Source organism: Ipomoea triloba, chromosome 13, assembly GCF_003576645.1.
Source record: "Ipomoea triloba cultivar NCNSP0323 chromosome 13, ASM357664v1".
Classification (NCBI taxonomy): Eukaryota; Viridiplantae; Streptophyta; class Magnoliopsida; order Solanales; family Convolvulaceae; genus Ipomoea; species Ipomoea triloba.
This window is the reverse complement of record NC_044928.1, coordinates 2,485,127-2,505,976: the sequence shown is the minus strand read 5'-3', so window position 1 is coordinate 2,505,976 and position 20,850 is coordinate 2,485,127.

Below are 20,850 nucleotides of genomic sequence, written 5' to 3'. Positions count from 1 at the left end.
CCCCCCCCCCCCCCCCCAGAAAAAAGGACCGAAGTTGATACTGTCACAATGGGGATTCAAATTAATTGGACAATTAAATTTGAAAACGTCACGATAACAAAAGGACTAATTAAACTTTTTTCAATACCAAAAAAAAAAACAAAAAAAACTACTGCTATATATTAATCAACAAAAGAAATTATAAAATATCATAATGTACAGGGAAATTCCACTCCATATGTACTAGCAATTTTTTTTTAAATCAAGAGATATTTTTTAGAATACTACTGACTCTATTACAATGCAGTATTTGTTCATAACTACTTTCTCAACCTATTGAAGCACAATAATCAATATGCACAATAATTGCCTCCACTGAAGCTCGAACCCACCACCTCACGTATAAAATAAAGGGTTTGATACCACTGGAACCACAAGATCCTTGGCAACAAGTACAAAAAAAAAATAAATATTAAGATTGTCAAAGTGGACCGAAGTCAGCAATGGAGCGGGTTAAGGCCCCCAAAAAAACAAAGGCAAACTTGGCCTGCTAAGACCTGTAGTCCACTCGCGCAGGGGCCAGACACTATATATAAGTGGAGAGGCTCATGCTTTGATTATTGTAAAAGTGAAGAAAATTTGATGAAGATAAATTCAAGTGCAACACATTTTTTGAGAAATGAATATTAAATTTGTCTCCTAATGCCTTTGCTTTTATTAATTGAGAGAATTGGAAGTTGATGAGGTTAATTTCTTACACAAAATATTTTAAATAAAACAAAAACAAAATGTGTCAACCCACGGGCCGGCCCGTGGGAGCCGCCAACTCACGTGGGGTGAGTTAGAGTCAGACGATTCTTAATTCGTGGGCCGATCCATTTTATTTGACAGCCCTACTAAAAATGTATACAAGTAAACCCGCCTAAGAAGCTTTTATTATTTATTATGCTAACCAACACTTTTTTTTTTTTTTTCTAATTTACTGCTTTAACAATGTCCATATAAGCAGCAATAAAAGTCATCAGGTGCATTACAAGTATTCCACATTTCTTCGCATTTTCCTTCGAAAGACTCTGGATCCCACACATAATAAGAACTTCGATACCAGAAATTTTCGCATTCTTTAAGAAATTTTTCTAAACTATCTCCCCGAGATGGAGATGGAGATGGAGATACACTTAAACTCCTTACAGATATTAATAAGGAAATAAAATTAAATATCACGATCATCATAGCAATGTGCTTACAACTCATAATTTTTTATTTGTTACTTTTCCTTTCTTCCTCTTTGTTGTTTGGTTTCATGCAAATGTGTGAATATATACATATATATATATATATATATTTACAGTAACGACAAAGATGAGATGAATTGAATTAAGTAGAATATGAATTAAAGAAACAACTATTATTAATTATCAAATCTGTTACACATTATTAAATTATCTATCAACTTGTGGTATTCTCAAAATTAATTAGGGTTGTCTATATGGGCAGCTCAGTTGTTGCAATGCGGAACAACTTTTCCAAGTAAGGGGGCTCCTGGTACACAAGTCAACCTTTTCAGGCTCTTGTATAAATAGTGGTATAAGCCCACTTCCTAAATTAATGTGCGACTGACGGTAAATATGTGTTACCGATATATTTTGAGTATTATTAATCGATAAGTTGACGGTGTAACTGCCAAGAGAAAGGATCTATTGCAACCACCAGCTAATAAGTACAAGGAAATTTAATGACACATCATATATAACCTTTTCGGAATCTTATTAATTAAATCATGGTGTCACATAACTTAAGCATGACCCTATATAAAATAATCAGATTGTGACGTACTTTAATTTAAAAAAAAATAGTGTAAGCTTTTATACTAGAGTTTATATATTTTTTATTTACGTGTGAAAGTTCTCAACCACGTCTTAAAATCATGTTCTAGATTAATAAAATAGTTTTTCTGACCTTAACTAGCAAATGACCACAAAAAGGTAAACTAGTTTATATTGTCCATAATTGACAGACTCAAACCAAGAAGGTCAATGTATAGCTCTCATGAGAGTTGAACTTGGACTAATAGTTTTAAAATAAGTTATAATTAAGAGCATAGATAATTGATGGAGAATAAAGTAGTCCGAATCACTCGTTATTGAGTAGTTAGAGTCTCTTGGGTTAGTTAGAATATTTCTGTGTTAGTTACCTAAGCTTAGGGTGGCTCCCTGTGTATATAAGTGCTGTAATTTTCCTTTCATGATCATTGAATATATTTTAAGAGTTAATTCTCTAATCTGGTATCAAAGCTCTATTTGCCTCACGGTTTAATAACCTCCGGGTCAAGCTTGGCGTAGTCCCTTGTCTTCCGTCAGCTTGAGGGGGTGTATTGAGTAGTTAGAGTCTCTTGGGTTAGTTAGAATATTCCTGTGTTAGTTACCTAAGCTTAGGGTGGCTCCCTGTGTATATAAGTGCTGTAATTTCCCTTTCATGATCATTGAATATATTTTAAGAGTTAATTCTCTAATCCTCGTGATTTTCAATATAAAGATGGGTATTTAATTATTTATACATAGTAAAAGAATCCAATGGATATAAGTTAATAGTTAAGTGAATATAAGCTAAACACAATTAATAATCCTACTGTTGGAAAAATAGTAGTAACATCAACGACGGTTGGCACCCTTGAAGAAAGGAGAACAAAATAAGCAGGAAACGAAGTTTGTGCCGTGTTATAATAATATTGCGTTAAAAGTGTTATTTGTCTGGTGACGGTGCAGTCAAGATTTTCGGTACGCTTTCGACATGCAACACAGAATAACCACGGTGAGCTTGCACGAGCTTAAACGTGGGCGAACCTGACTGATGCTTAGACTTAGGGAAGCAAAGAAGGGAGGAAGAAAGTTTATGTTTTGTGTGCTTAAGAACTCTAGAAAGTCTCATTTAAATAGTAGAGGTCAAATGATTATGACCACATATATACCACCTAACAAATTTTGGCCACTTATACCAACTTATGGTTAAGACTAAATCACCAAGATAAATGAGAACCACAAGTATTTCATGGCTTGCATTTTTTCAAACAATCCCCACAAATGCAAGGGAATGAAAAGGAAGATTTGTCTAGGTTGTTCACAAGAAATGATGATCCCCCACACATTCAAAGAAGAAGTCTAGAAAGGACAATGTCTGAGCAATACAAATGAGCTGACCTTAATATCAGTGTTTAAACTTGAATTGATACGTAGTGACATTGAGTAATTTTCTTCCCGAGAGTGACATGAATCTTGAACTCATCTGTTAGACAAATTTTGAACTCAAGACACACAACAACTCTAAATTGCAGGTTTTATGAAAGTCAAACTCTTTGATTGCCTATGATGAATACTTGGTATTCAAGTATGTTATATGTAACTCAATATAGACCTCTAACATAGATTTTTATCTCTGTCAAGTATATCTCAGTATGGACATTTAACTCTGTCAAGTCTATCTCAGTATAGGCATTTAACTCTGTCAAGTCTATTTCAGTATAGACCACCTTTAAAGGTTACAGAGTAATTAAAGACATAAATCTGGTAGTTCATTAAGAACACCCTGCTTCCTATGACTTTAGGATACTCTTCTAGGGATACAAAGCTCACGTAACCCTTCTTTAAGTGCACACCATAATCATAGGAAGTGTTGTCATGCTTCTCATGCATATATTTTAACCCAACTGAAAATCTAGATGCTCATGAGTGCTCTAGAAAGATAGCTCATTATCTTTCATAAAGGGTGGTTAACCCTTTTCACTCTAGTAGGTGATTTCGTTAGGTCTATCTGGATATAGACTACTCAAATTAGGTCATGAAATCATTAAGAACATTTTATGCTCGCCCTTTCAATTAAGCGGTGAATTTATTAAGTTCGTCTCAATAGGACCACCCTCTCATAGGGTTATGAATTCATTAAGAGCTATAACTCAATCTCACCAGTACACAGATCATTGGAATGGCCAATTAGTGTACTACGGTGTGATTCTTTCCATGGCTTCGTTTGACCACAAAAGTGGAATCCACCACAAATTCATCACCTCTTGGACTTTAAGTCACCCCCTGAATAATTCAATGACTAACCTCATAGTTAGTTTTTTCTATTAAAGTAAGTTCGATACTATCGATCAAACTTACGTACAGTTTGACATGTACTTTAATTACTCGAAAGTAATTCCCTTGAGTTTTTCATGCTTAACATGAAACATTTTTCATCATTCTAGGTACCATAGACAAGTTTCTAAACAATAAATGTACGGAGTTAATTACGCCCACAACTCAACACTTAAAAATATTTTTCTCAAAATATTTGTTTTCTTACACAGAGCATATTGTGCTATGCAGACTTCATAGCAATTATGCATTTGGTTAATACATACTTAATAGTGGAATATATATCAACCAAAAATGTTGTCTCAAACTACTAAGGTTTTCCTTTATATAGGAATACTCGTAGATCTTCAAAATGACTCAGTTAAAAATAAGATGTATAGATGCTTATTGCTAGTAAGTCACAGCGATCATGTTTATTGCACATTGCTTCATATTGTACAACACAATCATAAATTTAACATACTTCCTTGAGATAATTAAGTCTCATACTAAAGGATTTTAACTGGCATTTATTAGAGAAAGATTTATTCATATAGATTTCAACAAGATGAAATTTAGCATCTATAATTTTAGCATTCAAAGTTTATTACAACTTTACAATTTTTCCCTTCATTACATAACTCATATATAGCGTTGATGTAATGCAAATTAATTTTTTTTTAAAAAAAACAATTTAAACCAACACTATTATTGCATTACTTAAACAATATCTATTGCAAAGCTTTGATTGGTTAATAGCATATTAAAGTCAACTTCATTTCAGGTGAAGATCTAGTAGCGCTTCACTAGCCTGCATGATCAACCCCTACTTCTTAGATACTCTCAGGTCGAGTGGTGAAACCAAAGTTTACTTAAAAACCACCTTCCTAGACAAAGTATTCAAGAATGATGACTTTTCCATGCTATTAACACACTAATAAGTACTAACATGTATTCAAAGATTTAGACAACTCAACTAACATTTATTACTAATAATATCTCACTTATGCGAGCTCTCAAAAACTAAAGCAAATAAGAGTTATTAAAACATAAATACTATTTAAGGGAATGTTATACTCATCTTGCTCTTGTCAGATTGATTTGTGGTTCAATCTGGTTCAGATTTGTCCTTTACTAGTTTTGCCCGGCCTTGCGTTAATAGCATTGAAATGCTCAGTGTCCTTGCTTACCGCACACGAAGTAGACTCCTTTGAGTTTCTTGATATTTCCACTCTTTTTGTTCATGTTATTTCTAACACTTTGACTTTCAGCATCGTTTGCACCATATTTTATTGGACAGCCTTTCCCAAATTATCTTTGTCGAGTTTTTTTGACATAGATGTTAAAGAGCTTGTCATTCATCTATGACAGAAGTTATCCTCTGACTGCCATGTTGTCATCTTAAAATTACATCGGGGTTACACCCATCATTACCCATCAAGACAACTCCACCATCTTGCATTGGGTATCATTACCCATCAAGAGAACTCCACCATCAACCGGTTGTTTGGTTCCAAAGAAACGAACCAATCTTTGTAAGGACACATGTAGAATGTACAACCAGAGTCCATAATCCACTTAGTTTCGCTCCGTTTGTTACCGGAGCTAACAGATAACATAACATCGTCTTCCGAATCACTTTCAACAACACTAGCCTCAACGGACTTCTGCTCTCTCGCTTGTTTATTCTTCAGCGTGAAGCATTCGGTCACATCATGACCATGCTTCTTCCAGTACTTACAGAATTTGTTGGACTTAATTACGTCCTTTGGACTTGGACCTAGATTTTTTATTGCTACTCTCTGTTTCAAGTAAACGACCCCTAACAGTCAAGCATTCACCTTTAATTTGTCCTCAAACTTAATTTCTAATAAGTCAAACTTTTCTTTGGACAATAGGTTTGACTTAACACTATCGAAAGTTAGGGTACTACTAGTATTACCATACAGCATTATTTCTTTGAAATGCTTGTATGATTTAGGGAGAGAAACAAGCAATAAAACAGCACGATCATCATCTTCAGTTATAACATCAATACTCCAAGTCTAATAAAATAGAATTGAATTCATCAAGTGAAATTTAATTGAAGTACCTTCCGTCAAACGGATTGTGTACAGCCGCTCCTTCAAGCGCAACGTGTTCGCCAGAGATTTGTCCATGTAGAGCGAATCCAGCTTGGACCATAAATCTGACGCAGTCGTCTCACCTACCACCTCACATAGAATCTCTTTTGACAAGCACAATTGAATTATTGAACATGCCTTGTCATCCAAATCTTCTCAATCTTCATCTGTCATTGTAGCCGGTTTCTTCTTCTTCTCAACTAGCGCTTTCTTCAAATTGGTCTGGGTTAGAACGGCTTCCATCTGAAACTTCCAGATAGAAAAGCTAATTTTCCCATCGAACTTATTGATATCGAACTTGGTAACAGTCGACATCTTCGGAAATAATTCTCAATTAAACCGCTCTGATACCACTTGTTAGGAATATAGCGGAATAATGCGGAAGTGAATAATCGCAAATTGAGAATTATAGAAGATAAATAATAGGTAATATATATATATATATATATATATATATATATATATATATATATAAAGGAAATGAATTCAATTGATGAATGGTGATTGATGAGTGCATTATTACAAAGAAAGCCCAAGTGTGGTTTGAAAGTAAACTAGGGAAAGCCTAAATGAGAGATTTGTGCGGCAAACACATGGAGGAGAGCAATTCAAGGTGAATACATGATTATGGTGGGACACGTAGCAGGACTGTAATGATTAAGTAAATATATAACATATGTATATGTCTGATCTTGTATTAAAAATTATGTATCTTATGAGTATGAATTTTATAACTCGTCGTTTTGATCCAAGGTCCATAATGCTATGTGGACCCTAGTCCATGATATAAATTGTTAATAAGAACAACATGTGTTGATTTACCTTATTGTGGTTATATATTAATTAGAGTTGCAAGGCATATTTTACTTAGAGCGAACAGTCATGTAACAAGTATACACTTTTTCATAAATCAAAGAATTAGATTGATAAAAATAATTTATCTATTATTTCAATTAATTTTACTCCGGGTCAGCCCTGAGCATGTCTGCCCAAGGGCCAAGGCCTTTGCATTGGGGGCCCCTTATTTAATTTTTTTTGCCCAAGGGCCTTTTTTTTATGTATATACCGTATATAAACAGATGAGCAGCGCAAAGCTTATTCCCTAATTGGCCACAGGAGTTCCGCACAACGAAATTGCCTAATTCCCTAATTGACTATTACTCCTATTCCTATTTGTACATAGTAACTAGGTGGCTAGGTAATAAGGCATTAGGTAACCTTTTAATTGACGCAAACATCAATCAACAGACGATAGAGACGCAAATACACAAATCTCAGCAGGCAATAATAGCACGTAAATACACAACCGGAGCAAACAGTAGATGGCAGACGCAGCTCAACAAAATTCATCAATTCTTTTTGATCATTCAAGTTCTTCAATTCTCTTAACAAGTAATTAAAATTACTAAATATTTCACAATTCTTGTTTATTGTTTTATTTACCTGACTTAATAATTCTGATTTCAGAATAATATATTCAATAATTTGTTTCTTGATTAATTATTTATTCATAGAGTTTCTAAATAAATTCTTATGTTTTTTTCCTTAGGATTTTATAATTATGTCTTCTAGAAAATATTCATCTGGGTTTGAGAAGCGTAAAAAGAAAAGAAGAATTGAGCAACTAACTCAATGTCAAAATGGAGCTCTTGAAAAATTCATTATAAAAGAAACTCAAATATATTTGCAAAAAGTTGATGTCAAGAAAAAATTGTTAAATGCTAATCTTCATATAGAAGATCAAGATGATTGTGAGATTGAAAAAAAATTTAAATGATAGTGTGCACAATGATAATAGGTATCATTGCAACAATGAAAATAATAAGAATGTTGATACTTGTTTAGATAATGTTGGGCACAATGATACACCAAATGATTCGTTTTTATTTGACATATATGATCCAAGAAATTGGGATGTCCTTGATTCTAAACTAATAGATATTTTTTTATATAATATTTATATTTTAAATTTTTGACACAACTTTTTGAACAACTATTATTATATATACAAATTATTTGAAAAAATGGGTCCAATTTAAAATATTGCACAGGACCCAATTTTTATTGGAACGGCCCTGATTTTACTCATTTAGTTAAATTTTCTTAAAGACAGGTTAAGCACACCTCAACACCCCCCTCCCTCCCCCCCTCCAAAAAAAATGGGGACCAAAATTGACAATGTCACAATGGGGATTCAAATTGGACAATTCCAAAATCAATAATTAAATTTGAAAACGTCACGATAACAAAAGGACTAATTAAACTTAATTTTTCAATACCAAAAAAGAAAACTACCGTTATATATTAATCAACAAAAGAAATTATAAAAAAACATAATGTACAGGGAAATTCTATTAATGAACACTCCATGTGCACTGGCAATTTTTTTTTTTTTTTGTTGATCAAGAGAATACACAACCACTATCTAAAAATTAGGGTTGTCAAAATGGGCCGAAGCCCGCGGTGGGGCGGGTTAAGGCCAACAAAAAATATGGCCCGTGAAATAGCGGTCTAATGGATATGGCCCGCTAAGACCTGTAGCCCACACACACACACACACACACACACATATATAAGTGAAGATGTTCATGCTTTGATCATTGCAAAAGTGAAGAAAATTTAATGAAGATAAAGCCAAGTGCAACACATTTTTTTAGAAATGAATATTAAATTTGTCTCCTATACCTTTGCTTTTATTAATTGTGAGAATTGGAAGCTGATGAGGTTAATTTCTTGGACAAAATATTCTAAACAAAAAAACAAAAACAAAAACAAAAAGTGTCAGCCATGGGCAGGCCCGTGGAACCCACCAACTCACGTGGGGCGAGTCACACGATTCTTAACTTGCGGATCGATCCGTTTTGACAACTCAATTAAAATAAAAATATATACAAGCAAGTAAACCCCGCTTAAGAAGCTCTTATTATTTATTATACTAAACAACTTTTTTTTTTCTTTCTAATTTACTGCTTTAACAATGTCCATATAAGCAGCAATAAAAGTCATCAGTAGGTGCATTACAAGTATTCCACATTTCTTCGCATGTTCCTTCGAAATACTTTGGTTCCCACATATAATAAGAATCTCGATACCAGAAATTTTCGCATTCTTTAAGAAATTTTTCTAAACTATCTCCCCGAGATGGAGATGGAGATGGAGATGGAGATGGAGATACACTTAAACTCCTTACAAATATTAATAACGATAAAATTTCAAATACCACAATCACCGTAGCAATGTGCTTACAACTCATCATTTTTTTTATTTGTTACTTTTCCTTTCTTCCTCTTTGTTGTTTGGTTTCATGCAAATGTGTGTGTGTGTGTATATATATATATATATATTTACAGTAACGACAAAGATGCATGAGATGAATTGAATTAAGTAGAATATGAATTAAAGAAACAACTATTATTAATTATCAAATCTGTTACACATTACTAAATTATCTATCAACTTGTGGTATTCTCAAAATTAATTAGGGTTATCTGGGTGAAGTTTGAAAAGAAAAATCAAGGATCGAGTCTCATTAGCTGCAGTGTAGAGCAATCTCTCAAAGTGAGGGGGCTCCTTATTATGCACAGTAATATTTATGTACGAAAATGTAGGCATAAGTTATGCCCGCAAGGCCAGTCAATTTTTTGAACGACATTCATGTCCGCGTACACGAGTCAAGCCCCGACCTTTTCAAGCTTATTTTGGGATTTGATTTGCACTCCTGCACGTAAGGGAGAGCCTCATTTTGGGGTTTGATTTGCACCCCTGCGTGAGAGAGAGTCTCTATACTATACAATTCAATAAGCTTTAGAATGGCTCTTGTATAAATAGTTGTGCAAACTCACTTTCCAAATAAGTCTACTTTATTGTCCCAAAAAAAATTGGGTCTACTTTGAGAACCTACCCCTATAAGCTACTTTAAGACTTTTTCCCTCAATTTTTTCAACTCAAATGGATTTATTTTGAGAAAACAATTTCTCATTCACCCATTATCCGTTTTAAACGTACACTAGTACAGAATAGAGCAAAAATATAGAATCAGCTGCGTCCGAAGTTGAAACTCCAGACGCGCAAAGTGACGCGGTGGCATTTTTGTAATTAAATTGTCCACATTTTAATTATTTTTTTTTAAATGGACCAGCTGCGTCCGAAGTTCCAACTTCGAACGCAGCTGGTCAGGGGCGTTACATCAGTAACTACACTTCTAGTGCTTAGTTCTGGATCAATAATATCATATAATAAGAACAATTGTAAAGGTAATTTTGTTGTCGATAACTATAATATTTTTACATAATTTTTCCCATTTTTATAATAGTTCATGACAATATTTAAGTCAACCAAATCTATACATTTTCCAAAGATATTCAGATCGTCATTTCGCATTTCCAGTATTGTGATTATTTAGCTAGTATACCTAATTCTTCAGGAAAAACGTCTTCAAGATATTTCAAGAGTGACGAAATTCTTTACTAGATTAAGTTTTATGTGGATTCTTATCTTTTTCACCAATAGGTCTCTCACACTTTCGACGTCAATGAGCATCAGTAGATATATTCGGTTCAAGTTGGGAAATGTATACGAGACCTAGTTACTCTTTTATGATCAATAGATACATTTGTCAAATTATTTGCTAAAGTTGTAAATTAATTATCTTCTAAACTTCTAGTTTAGTCTAACTCGTACGTGGATTTAAATATTAAAAATCTTTTCATTGCATGATATTTCTCGGCATTCCATTAAATTTGAGCTCATATTTGAAATGATCTTCATGAAGCATGCAGTTAGTGTATCTATTGATCCCCTATATATCATGAGCTCTTGGTATTTAGATAATAAATAGGCCAGGGGTTTGTAACCAACATGTATACCTAGTTCCATTTGATAGCCCCTAGAGACACGCTATGGTGGTGATACTGTGAAATGGAGTGCACACTAAGAATAGAAAAGCATATGGGGAAATGTTTAATTCGGAACCACGTACTAGGTATAATAGTGAATAATTGTGATATACAATATTTCAGATTTGGATAAAGACATTAGTTCTTAAATTTTGTTGACATGTGCTTAATAAAACACTCATATGAAGAAGAAGAACATACAAAAAGAATAGATTTTACGAAAAAAAAGTCACTACCTTTCTCAACCTACTGAAGCACAAAGAGTTAATATTGCCTCTATTAAATTGTTGTTGTTGTTGTTATAAATTAAAAATAAAATAAAAATTTCAAAAAATAAAATAATATTGAATTACATAAATTTATTTTAAAATTTATGTATTTTATTTTTATATTTACTTTAAATATATAATTCAATATATTTTTGATTAATTTTTATTTTATATAATATTGAAATTATTTTTAAAAGGGAAAAGGGTCAAATAAGCCCTCCAACATTACCTAAGGAGTCAATTAGGCCCCTGAACATTTTAAAGTAGCAATTAAACCCATAAACATTGTAGTTTGATGCAAAAAAGTCCATAAACCTGTTAATGACCTGTGATCACATGTCATTAGGATTCCGGCCAAATTTCCGGCACACTCCAGCCATATTCCGGCACAAAAATCACCGGTGACCGTCGAACGGTCGCCTTCTCCAGTGAGTCACCGGAAATTACATATTAGAGCAAGAGGGTGAATGATGAGATTTTGTGTTAACCATCTTTATCAGTACTGGAAGAAAAATGGTTAACACTCTTCCAAATGCACTAGAAGAAATTTTCAGTTTGATTCCTAATGTAAACGAATAAATTTGTTAAAAATTAAATTAATTTAAAATATTAAATTGTGGTAGAGTGTACATTGTGGTAGTTTTTTTTTTTTTTTTTTAGAGAAAAAAAAACGTTATAATGGGGAAAATGTTATTTATTATTTCCATTAATTTTACATTGTGGTAGTTATGATAGACTTTTTCGTAAATTAAAGAATTATAATGGAGAAAACGTTATTTATTATTTTCATTAATTTTACTTATTTAGTTAACATTTATTTAAAAACAAATGTTAAGATGGTGAATCCTTCTCAGTTCTCACCACTATTTTAACAACCAAATAAAATTTGTGGTTGGAGCATTATGCTTCTCTAAGGATCTGTTTGAAAATTTGGAAAATATTATATTATATTATATATATATATATATATATATATATATATATATATATATATATATAAAACAGTCCAATAATAGTCTAATAATACTTAAATTAAATGGTATAATAATTCTACCAAAATTAAAACACTAGAATAAAAGACAAAAATAACCCCAGCTTCCAAAAACAGCACCTCACCCAATAAAATTAAAAAACAAAACAAAACAAAACAAAAACAAAAAATACATCAATCTTACACCATCCAATATTCTAATCCAACGATTACTATTGACCTCATAGTACTATATATATATATATATATATATATATATATATATATATATNATATATATATATATATATATATATATATATATATATATATATATATATATATATATATATATATATATAGTATTATTGTATCAAAAAATGGAAGTAGCTCAATTATATAACTTTAATTTGACTGTTAACCTTGAGGTCCGTGGTTTAAAAAAAAAAAAAAACCTATAATTATTTTATATAAGAAAATTAAAATCGCAAGCTTAGCTCTAGACTTACTAGTGTAATTCAAGATCGGTTTCAATATTGTTAGCCCATGGCCACTTTTACTGTGCACAAATAAACGCCGCTTAAAATACTTTCTTCTTCTTCTTCTTCTTCTTTTTTTTTTAAACTTATCAACACTCTTTTTAATTAATTGATTTAACAAATTCCGTATAAACAACAAGTATAGCCATCCTGTGCACCACAAGTATTCAACCATTTTTTACACTCTTCTTCAAAATAAGGTATGCCTTTACCTGTGTTAAACCAAAAAGGCTGTTGACGTGATAAATAATTTTGAAGATACCATAATTGTTTGCAGTGATCAATAAAATCTTCTGAAAAACCTCCCGGAGATGGAGATGGGGATGAAGATACACTTAAACTCCTTACAAATATTAATAACGATAAAATTTCAAATACCACAATCACCGTAGCAATGTGCTTACAACTCATCATTTTCTTAATCGTTACTTTTCCTTTCTCTCTCTTTTGTGTTTGGTTGCACGCAAATGTGTGCTTGCGTGGTATATATACACATATATACAATAACGACAAAGGTATTATGAATTGAATTAAGTAGAATATGAATTAAAGAAACAACTATTATTAATTATCAAGTATGTTACACATTATTAGATTATTTGTCAGCTTGTGGTAATCTAAAAAATTAATTAGAGTTGGGAAGAAAAAAAATTAATTAGAGTTAGTTGCTCGCATGGACAGCTCAGTTAGTCACGGGATGAAGCTTGAGAAGAAAGATCATGGATAGAATATCACCAACGAGAGTGTGGGAGCAACCTCTCAAAGTGAGGGACTCCTTATGAGTAGTAAGCAAAAGTCTAGCCTCTGTGTTCAGCTGAGTTACCATGATTTACATCCTCCCATATGCTCTATCGAGCGCGGGGGCCCTTGGTGTTGGGGATTCAACCTTTTCTGAAGAAAAAATTAATTAGAGTTCACTTGGAAATTAAACACGAACAATGTTTTTCAAAAAGTTCACTTAATTATTATCATTTATATTGCTACATATAACGTAACTTTGTCCCTGTCCAGGTCAACTGTCCCACCCAATAGAGGTACCTACAATCCAGCGAGTGGTTAGTCACTGTGTCCGATGGTGGAGACCCTGAGTTACACCCAAAAAATAACGTAACTTTGTAAAATTATAATGATACAAAGTGTGAATATATATTACAAGTATAACTTTACAAATTGTAGAATTCAATAATATTTCATTACTTAGGGTGTGTTTGGTAACCCAGAACTGGAAATCATTTTCCGGATTTTTTGTGTTTGCCAGCATCCGGAAAATGTGGTCAACGGAAAATATTTTCCGTTGACCACGGAAAATGAGCATTTTCCGTCCGCCGACTCTGGATTCCGGCGGTGGAAACCAGAGCAGCGGCTTCTTGTTATTTATATATATATATATATATATATATATATATATATATACATATATATATATATATATATATATTATTAGTTTATATATTTTTATATTTTAAATAAAATAATAAAAATATATAATTATACATTCCTACTCATTTTCCGAAAAATGACTCATTTTTCAAAAAACATTTTTCATAAGTCATTTTTCTACTTTCCAAACACACCCTTAATATACATACTTAATGAGTAAAATCTTTACTTTTATGAAAAATTATATTTCTAAACCCTAGCCAAGGACCTTGTGGTCCAGTGGCATCAAAACCTTCCCTTTATATGGGAGGTGGTGGGTTCGAGCCTCAGTGGAGGCAATACTGATTCTTATGCTTCAATAGGTTAAGAAAGTAGTTATGAACAGATACTACATTGTAATATAGTTAGTAGTATTCAAAAAAAAAATATTTCTAAACCCTAATTTATGCTTGAATAGTGACTTTTAATTTGTTCTTAATTGTTTCCATATATATATATATACACTAGCATTTTGTACGCGCGATGATGCGCGAAAATTCATGCACAACATTAAAACATTGATAAATATAAATAATTAAAAATTATAATTCGAATTATATATACACAAATAATATTTGTATTTTATACACATGTAACGTTTTCCTTAGAGTATTATTATTATTATTATTATTAGGATTATTATTATAAATAATAATATTAAGTATATATTAAGTATTTATGTGGTGCAAATTATTTAGGCGGACTAAGTATTAATTTTTAGTCAGCATTAGGTAATTGGTTACTTACCTTGATGGGATGTAAGTATATATATAGACTTCAAGTCCTCTCACTGTTCAGTTCACGACTCATACACTATCTAGAGTACTGAGAGAAAAACTTTTTTGTTTATGGTGATTCCACAGCAGCCTAAGGAACTCTTGTTCAACTTCAACACAAAGGACACAAGCAATCAACGAGATAAAGCTATGGCTTGAACATCACCTCTGTGTGTGTGAGAGAGTAGTAAAACTATAAAAAAAAAAAAAAAAAAAATGAAGCCAAAGAGGATGGGAAGAAATAAATCAGACGCATGCAGATGAAGAATCATAAGGAAAGCGAGGTGTGTAACAAGGGATGTGATTGCTAAAATGGTAAAGAGAAGACGGAGCAGCAATTCTCGGACAAAGACAAGGCAGAGCACAATTGTTTTAGACAGGGGTACGGTGGGGAATGGCGCAAATTTTACTGTGAACCGCGGTCCACAATGAATTGTGGTCCATTCAGTTTCATTCGACACTATACACTCAAATATATGAAACTGTTATTCAGTTTCCTTTCAACACAACTACAGTTTCTTTTATAATACACAGCAGTTTCCTTTCAACACAACTACAATATCATTTCGATATAACTACAGTTTCATTGGACAATATACACTTAAATATGTGAAACTGTTATTTAGTTTCATTTTATATACACTGCAGTTTCCTTTCAACACAACTACATTTTCATTTCGATATATAACTGCAGTTTCATTTGATAATATTAAAACAAATGTGAGGCAGTATCTTTTGAGATTATCTGTAGTATCCTTTAGTCAAGCCTCGTTAAATGAATCAAACAACCAAAATGGGACGAAGGTAGTACATATATAAATTTATTGTTCACTATCAATGGTATTATGTAGCGGAACTTAATGCAATGTCATCTATTGTGGAGAATGTATTTAATAAAAAAAATCAATTTCAGGTCTCTTCGTAAACCCTTAAGCTACAAAACTCGACTTATATCACACCACATCATTATTCTAATTTCTCTTTCGTATATACACTCATTTGTAACCTATAGGATATTTCAAAAGCAACAAAATTCTTTACTAGATTCAGTTTTCTGTGGATTCTTATCTTTTTCACTAATAGGTCTCTCACACATTTGACGTCAAGGAGAATCGGCATATATATTCTATTTTGTTGGAGAATGTGTACTGGACCTAGTAACTCTTTTATGATCAACAGGTATGTTTGGCAGATTATTTGCTAAAGTTAGAAATTGATTATCTTCTAATAAACTTCTAATTCAGTCTAACTGAATTTAAATATTGAAAATCTTTTCATTCCATGATATTTCTCGGCATTCCATTAAATTTGGGCTCATATTTGAATGGTCTTCATGAAGCATGTAATTAGCATATCTATTAATCCCCTATCTCGGGCTCTAAGTATTTAGATAATAGATAGAGGTTTATAACCAACATGTATATCCAGTTCCATTTGATAGCCCCTAGAGACACGTTATGGTGGTGATACAGTGAAATGGACTACACACTAAGAATAGAAAAGTAACTTGGGAAACGTTTGATTCGTAACCACGTACTAGGTGTAAGAGGGAATAATATAATTATGATATAAAATATTTCAGATTTTGATAAAGACAGTAGTTTGTCAAATTGGATATCCCCAAAATGAAAACATATAATTTAAAAAATTTCATTGACACGTGCTTCATAAAACACTCATGTGAAGAAGACATACTACCGTTTGACAACACTCATGTACTGTGAAGAACAGAGACTAGTTTAACATGTATATAATGTCCAACGATATTGATAAAAATCTAAATCATTATATTTTGTCTAAAATGACCCAACTACTAAATTTTGAGTAATGTTATACATTCCATATAGAAACTCAGAAAGTACTTGATTCCTAATATTCATTGCATGACGTATTATTGGTGTATTGAATTCTTTTTTAATTATTTAATTATTATGTAAATTCTTTATTAACCTAGAGAAGAACATTTATGATTTGACCACTCTTTCAAATGCACCTGAGAAATTTTGAGTTTGATTCTTAGTATCAACAAATAAATTTGTAAAATTTAAATTAATTTAAAAGATTAAATTGAAGAACTTAAAAAGTTGTATTTAAGCCATCCACAGCTTTGCAATGGCACCCAATTTCAATCCTAGGTAGCAATTATAATTACTTTTTATATTCTTCTTTTTCAAAATTGCATTTGATGCCATTTTGACAAGCTACTTGCAAGTTAGTACTTGGGCCATCTTTTGCATCCTTTTGTTGTTGTTGTAAATTAAAAATAAATAAAAATAAAAATAAAATAATATTTAATTACAGAAGTATTTTATTTTTATATTTACTTTCAATAAATAATTCTTTATATTTTTTTATTAATTTTTATTTTAGATAATATTGAAATTATTTTTAAACTAATTTTAAATAACATCTTAACACTTAATTTCACAATTTTTCATTGACTCATAAGTAAAATGCATACAAATTAAATTAATTAAATTCATTATTATACAAGTAATCACATAGAATTTTCTGCATTTGCTTATCATACAATTTGATAGAATTTTACATGTTATTATTTTTAATATTTAAAAATTAAAATTGATTTATATATTGATATATAGAAGAAAATCATTTTAGAAAAAAATTATTGATCTAAGAAAATAAATTTTTAGGTGATATGAAAGTGGAACTACTTTTAAAAGTGAAGAAAAAATTACATGGATACAAAGTGAATTGTGATTACTTGTTAACTTGATGATATGATAGCAAGACTTGCTTTTTAAAATGAAAAATAATTGCATAGATGTAGATAGCCTTACATTATGTGGAAAATTAAATAGGCTTTGAAAACATGTTTAATGACTAAGGCTCGAGTTGAGAAATAGTGACATTGGAGTTATTGAAGTAGTGATAGTAAGCTTATAATTGTATCTAGTGGAAGCTATTTATTAACCTTTTTTATTTGAGTCAGTTAGCTATGAGAACTTATGTTGGTTTACCTCGTTGTGGTCCTTTGTTGGCTAGAGTCGCAGGCGGGTTTCATCAAGAGGACACTTTTGGGTAGTAGTTACGGGCTTACCTTTCGGTAGCAGTTGCGAGTTTTTTCATAAACCAAAGAATTGTAATGATGAAAACAATTTATCTATTATTAATGAACACTCCGATCCATATGTACTAGCATTAATTCTTTCTCTTTTTTTTTTTTAAGAAAGAAAAGTTATATCCTCACCAAGACTAACTCTGAGAGTGTGCCCGGGTAAACCCACTTAAGAAAATTTTTATCATTTATTATACTAATCATCACTCTTTTTAATTAATTACTATAACAATCTTCATATATGCAACAATAGAAGTCTTCTTCTGTACTACAAGTACTATTCCACAGTCTTTCACATTCTTTTTCATAAAACTCTAGATCCCGCTTTTCATAAGTATCTGGATAAATTGAAAAATAATATACGCATTGTTGAAGAAATACTTCTGGAATATGTCCCGGAGATGGAGATGGAGATTGAGATACACTTAAACTCCTTACAAATATTAATAACGATAAAAAATTAATTATCACGATCACCATAGCATTGTGCTTATAACTCTTTTTTTTTTTCTTATTCTTTACTTTTCCTTTCTTCCTTTTGTTGTTTGGTTTCATGCAAATGTGTAGATATACTTATATATTACAGTAACAACAAAGATAAGATGAATTGAATTAAGTAGAATATGAATGAAACAACTATTATTAATTGTTAAGTCTGTTACACATTATTAAGTTATTTGTCAGCTTGTAATATTCGCAAAAAATTAATTAGGGTTCACTTGGAAACGCTAACAATGTTTTTCAAAAAAGCTCACTTAATGACCATTTATGTTAGCTGCTATATATAACGTAACTTTGCAAAATTATAATGATACGAAGTGTGAATGAATATATTACGAGTATAACATATATAATGATACAAAGGATTAAAGATTGCAGTAAACCGGGGATTCAACAAACTCATCGTGGGAACCGACTCTAATGCTATGGTTTAGGCCTTGGGCAAGGAAGAAGAATCAGTGAATCACGACCAGAAGCCGATACGCTAATCGCAGACTGCAATTTTCTTATGAGCGAAGTTCAAGAACTAGAGCTTGGTCATGTTTTTAGAGAAGGAAACGAATGTGCCAATTATCTGGCCAACATGGACCAAACCAACCAGTGGGGGACTTTAATCCTGGATCGTCCGCCAGATGGCGTCAGCGGCATCCTTTCAAGGGACGCTATGAATGTCACAACCAGGAGGATTCGATAGTTTTCACTTTCACCGGGGCCTTGCCCCTCTTGCACACCAAAAGAAAAAATATCATATATAATATATAAACATAAATGTGCAATTCAACTATAAGCTTAAACTTTTAGTTGAGATGAAGCACATGCTTTAATTTACTATCAAAGCCAACTTGATGCCAAAGGTCATGGGTTCGATTCGAATTTCCGCGTCACCCGATAAAAAGAGACTATGGTCCACGTGTTACTTGAAGGCGGAGCCCATCAAAAAGTAATTGACCCGCACATGTGAGTGGGCGTGTTGAGAAAAAAGTGATTTGCAAATAGAATCATCCTAATACGATTTAGCTTTCTTGTGTGAGCTGTGACCGTCTCACGATCGGAGCTTGCGTAACTTCGTTAGTTCGATCCAAAACCTGTGTTAGTGGCTGAGAAACATATGCAGTAGACTCAGACTCGACTGTTTGGGATTGTGAGGTTGGGGATTGCACACTAGGTTGTGGCGTTGGAATTACTGGATCATGCAAAATCATTTGTGAATTGTTTTGAGATAAAGATTGGGGGGTGGAGTTTGTCGAGACTGTAGGCTGGTAATTGTTTTGTAATGAAGGTTGGGCTTGTGACATGGAAGAGGGATGCGGCGTGGGTGTGGTTTGTAGCAAGGCAGTGGCGTGTGGCGTGGCAATTGGGGTAGGCTGGGCACTGTGTTGAAGCAAAGGGGAGGCTGCTGACTCATTATTAGCTGGTGACGTGGAATTGGCTAGAGGATTGGAGCTTGGTTGCGGCGTCCGGGAAGGTGGTGTGTTGCTGTGACAATAAATTAGCTAAGGGTGGAGAGAAAATAGAATAAGGGATTACCTTTTTTATTTTGTGAACCAACTATTTCTGCTGGAGTAGCTCGTGTCCGTGTCAGTGCCTGAAAAGGAAACTCATTGGGTACAAACCGAACATGACGCAACAAGTAGACTCGAGCTGTAACATGATCTAAACACTTGAACGTAGACTGAGTAGTTGAGTAGCCCAAAAATACACACGGTTTGGACCGGTGTTGTATCTTTGAACTAGTATATTATGATTGTGCTGACTGCTTCATCCTAGTTTGTAGGATTAGAATAAGTCTGGCTATTAACTGTTTCGTAGACTGTGGAGTTTCAATTGTATGCATGGCTATTTAAGCCTTCCAAACCTGTTGATGAAATATATTCATTATTCTACTTCTATATCCGCATGGGCAGCTCCGTTGGTCACATAGGTGAAATTTGGGAAGAAAAACTAGAAATCGAGTCTCACAACCAAGAGTGTGGGAGCAACCTCTCAAAGTGAGGGGCTCCTTGTGCGCAGTAAACAAAGGTATAGCCTATATGTTCAGTTAAGTCACCATAATTTACATACCTTTTGGGAAGTAAAAATAAGATTGAATTCTTTTTTTGGTCCTAGACTTATAGTGGCACGGACAATTTTAGTCCTCCATTCTTTTTTGAGTGAATTCCTTTTTTGCTTCGTGAATTTGCAATCAAGA